This window comes from Notothenia coriiceps, unplaced genomic scaffold, assembly GCF_000735185.1.
Source record: "Notothenia coriiceps isolate Sejong01 unplaced genomic scaffold, NC01 NC01_scaffold00006923, whole genome shotgun sequence".
Classification (NCBI taxonomy): Eukaryota; Metazoa; Chordata; class Actinopteri; order Perciformes; family Nototheniidae; genus Notothenia; species Notothenia coriiceps.
Window position 1 is genome coordinate 1 of NW_011339624.1, and position 4,918 is coordinate 4,918.

The window sequence follows — 4,918 nt, forward strand, 5'->3', positions numbered from 1 at the left end:
CCCTTCCGGTTACCGGCCGGCCCACATCGTCCGACCGGCCCACTTCAGTACCGGCCCATCGGGATTCGTCCCGAACGTCCCGATGGCCAGTCCGCCCCTGTCTGCAGATACATTTTACATTGGTGCATCCCTACCAAACTGGTACGTAAGCAGAGGTTAACAAGCTATGAAATAACACAGTAATATGTGACATCCTCTTCCACATATAATTCCTGGTAAATTACATGGATGACCTTTACAGACATCGCTAGTGATTCTCATTATTCACACATCCAATTAATAGGAAACATTGCACCTGTTCAAACATGGTCATGATAAAAACAAGGTAATAGCATTACAATAAGTTATAATCTTCTTTTTAAGATTAGAATATTACTCCAGTTTTAATCGACAGACATGTTTTCAGTAAACGACCGAAACCACTGGGTTGTGCTGTTAGCTGCTTTAACATTTAACCTAATGAATGTAAGCAGGAGAGTGCAGAAATAATGTAACCAAGTTAAATGGAAACACAGCCCTTTCTTAGCCTAACTGTGGAGATTGAACTACATGTTGATGAAATGAAATGTTGTCGCCCTAAAGATAAATCAGCTGATGGATGGTGTGCCCCATTTGTCTCTGTGCTCTTAAAAGGTCGGCACATGTCCAAACTAGTCTGTCACAATACCAGAAAGGTTTCAAATGTGAAGTCTGTCCGTCATATTGAGGCTTTTAGAACACGGTTTCAGCTCATACCAATGCCAGAGAAATTCCACAATGTTCGGTACACAATTGTACCCTGTAGTTTTTCATATAAAAAAAATGAAATGCCATATATTGTAACGTTTTTGTTTTGTTTTTGTCAAATGTGCAGGATGTACTGTGACGCCCTTGTGACAAATCTCTGACTGTGTGACCTCTTTTCATTTCCTTTTCACCAGAAAAAGGAAATGACTTCATTTTCAGAATTGTATTAACGTCACCATTAAATATCACTTGACCTAAAAAAAAGGATCAAGTAAAATCCAGAGTGGAAATTCAAAAAACGAGGCCAGTCATGTCTGATTGAACCGTACCATGCAGTAAAAAGACGCCATGAGTGTCAGTTGATCATTTAATTGTGTATTTAATGCAGCTACAATTTAAGGATTTTCTTTTTGGCATTTTTGTTGATTTAGAATCACACTGATTTATAATCAATGAAGACACAGCCCTTTATTATTAACTTCAACATACACGTCTTTTTATGGTTTGGTTGTTGTTTTTTAGAAAAATCGCAAGTTTCCATATCTACTTTGTCATTTGTGTGAAAACATCTCCTTTATACAACTTTATTAATTCACGCATCTTGACAAAAAAATTAGAGTTGATATGGACTATGAATGGACTGACTGTGAGCTATGGGCGTGGTGGTGTGTTTCAGAAGGGCAGCATGGTGTTACACTATACCAGGGGTCGGCAACCTTTTTGATATAAAGTGCCATTTCAACAAAAAATATCTGATTAGTGTGCCAACGCTCGTTAACTGTCAACGGGAGGGCGGGGGGAGCCTCGCTGCGGGTTACCTGTGGACCTCTGTCGCCTGTCAGCGCAATTTACATGATGCAGTTTAAACACAGTTAAATAAATAAAGGGCGGTGCCGGCCGTCAGCGAACCGAGCCCGGCCGTAAGCAAACCGAGCCCGGCCGTCAGCGAACAGAGCCCGGTCGTCAACGGCCCGCTGACGACCGGCTCGGTTCACTGTTGGCCGGACGTACTGTGATTCTCCAGAACACACAGTTGGCCAGTCCGCCCCTGTGTAGCATATTTTGTTTTCGATGACAGATGAGCAGATCGCCACTCGGCTTTCAACTAAAGACACAGCCACGCAAAAACTGCGGCATGTTAAGCTCCTTGTGGGTAATGCAATGTGTGAAGTGCGCTACACCCCTGGTCGTTTCACCATGGAGGAAAGCAGCAGAAAGTCGACTGGAGTTAAAGAGAGCGGGCCCTAGAAGTTATCCTTCTGCGCTGCGTTGCCTGCATGGCTTCCTTCTGCAGGCGGTCTCGTTCAGGATCCGAAAATACAATTAAAATATTTTTGCACACTTACTCCTAGTGTGCCACTGGTTACGGTCCCGGTTGCCGACCCCTGCACTATACAATGTAAAAATACTTATTTAAATGTATTAGAATATACACACATACAACCTAATCTCTGAGAAAACGCACAACATGAAGGATAAATACACAAACTGACACAATGAGACAGTGCATGTTAGACAGAATGAAGCAGCACCACAACCAAGCGCTCCCAACTGCGGCTGACGGACGCAGACACACCATAAAATCCCACAATGTGAATACTTATTTTAACTTAAAGGAGCTTTACCAAACTGTAATGCAAGTCAACAGCATCTCGCATACTGGCTGCTAACAGCTTACATGTACTATCTTTCCTTCTGCTGATATCAAATCAGACGTTTTGTTTACAATGTTGCGTTATTAGGGGGGGTCATTTTAGATTTTAAAATGTTGACAGGATGCCATAATTCTCAAGCCCCTTGATACTGATGGTATGGTACCTACAGTATTTTAGAAATAAAGGTCATATCACAAATTAATATCAGTTTTGATGCTTTTGACCTCCCTAGACAAACGTCACAAATTAAATCTCTGTCTAAAATAAAATTAACACAATTTGCTCTAGAACTATGCTTTTATAAAGGCTTGTGTGACTGTTGTATGAACACCATAAACATAACAGTGTGTCTTTTATCTTAACACTCAAAACTAAACTTAAAATAATATATTTGAATGTTTTTTGTTGCCTTATAGTGAAGAGGCCACATTTCTTAAAAGCACCCGTTTGTTTCTGATAGCTTCATTACTATAACATCCTGCATGTTTCCCTGTTTGTTTGAATGTCACTGGGGAGCTGGAGCTTAATTCTAATAATTACATTTTTTGTTCTTCGCATATCTCTTTGGAGACTCGTGAAAAGGAGCGTTCCGACACAGTTTACAAATACAGTAAGGCACGAGCAGCCACGGCAGTCATCGGCTTCTTTAAGGATGCGTCCTGCGACCTTGCAGCTGCAGGACACTCTCCGGCCTCCTCCTCAGTTAATCGCATGCTTTCACGCTCCACTTCTCTCCGGCATTATCTCACTGTCCCAGTCTCTTCTGTTTAAATTAGTTAACCCTTTGGAGTCCTGGGCTAATTTGGCCGTTTTCGCATACTTTTGATTTGTCTTACTAAACCCCATTAAGAAATGTTTGCCATGTCAATGTTTGGTATCTTTTTTTTAAGGACAACCTCACCTATATAACCTGATAGTTATTTATTTTATTTTGAGATACTATATGAACATTTTGGACCCAAACTCACAAAAAAACGTAAAAATTGATTTTGAAAATGATATTATATTTCATATAGGTAACACAAACATACACAACGAAACCATTTGAAAGCTGGAAATATATACATGGGATGTCACTATGATAATGTGAAAGTTTGATTGAGGTAGCATGAACCTATATACAAATGTTATGAACAAATAACAGGTGTATCCATAGGCTTTTTTCCCTCATTTCTCAAGTTCTGTCAACAATGACACAGTAGGCACAACAAAACATTTAAAAGCTTAAATAATGTACATGCGATTTCATTCTGATAAGGCAAAAGTGTTATTATAAATATAATACAAAGATATATATACACATTATGTAAAAAAATCTGTTTTTTCTGTCTTTATCTGTGCCACGCTTCAAAGCAGTTTCTGTCAACTACGACACAGAGGGCAACATCACAGGCTCCTCCTCCTCCTCCATGTCAAAAAACAAGCTCATAGCTTGACTCACGTTCAGAGTTCTCTTCGTCATAGTTGAATCTTCAAAACTCTAAATCTATCTAACTATATCTAAATTCTCAATGTTTGTCTGTCACTTTACCTCAATCGCAGTCTCTCTTCGTCTCCCGCCGCCTGTCTTCGTATATCTTCGTCTCTCTCCATTTCCCGCCGTCTCTCTTCGTCTGCTTCATATCACTCCGTTTACCTGATTACCTCACCCCCTCCCTGGTAAAACATCCTGTTGAGCAGAATCTACAGTTTCCAGTATTTTCCGTTTCATAAAATGATAAAATACGGTGAAGATATTAAAATATGTGCTTCCATTATTCATACTTTTGAAATATATTTGTATTAACTTTATATCCTCGTATCTCTGTGTTTATTGGGTCTTTTTGCATGAAACAAAGACTGGCATATAGTTTCAAGTCAGTACTTTCGACAGAAATACACATACATCCTTTTGAGCAGGATCTACAGTTTCCAGTATTTTCCGTTTCGTAAAATGATCAAATACGGCAAAGATATTCAAATATGTGCTTCCATTTTTCATACTTTTGAAATGTATTAACTTTATATCATCGTATCTCCGTGTTTACTGGGTCTTTTTGCATGAAATAAAGACTGGGATATAGTTTCAAGCCAGACTTTTCGACAGAAACACACGGCAATGTGTCCGGACTGTTGTTTTAATGCGGTCACCGGCTTGAAAAGGTCATGTGATCTGATCACGCCGGCGTGGCGGTCGGATGGAACAGACTCGATTTGTAGTGTTTAGTATAAATAAATAATCGGTTATAGTGTTTACATTGTAAACAGAGTCACCTGAAGTGTCAACACATGTCTTAAAGTCATAACTGTTATACGTGTGGGAGACAGGAATCTGGGGAGTGTAGCATGTTCATTTTTGAAGGTCTCTTTTGGGTGTCAAAATTTCCCTTTTTACCCTCTTTGGAGTCCCTACATATTGCGAGAGATTGCTACGAATGTCCTCACTTGAGTTTTATAACATTGTGGTCCTTCTCTTCTGTCTCAAATCTCCATTTTTTCCAATACAGTGGTTTTTGGATAGTCCTCTGTGTTCTCTACTCGTACTTATGGGTAATTGG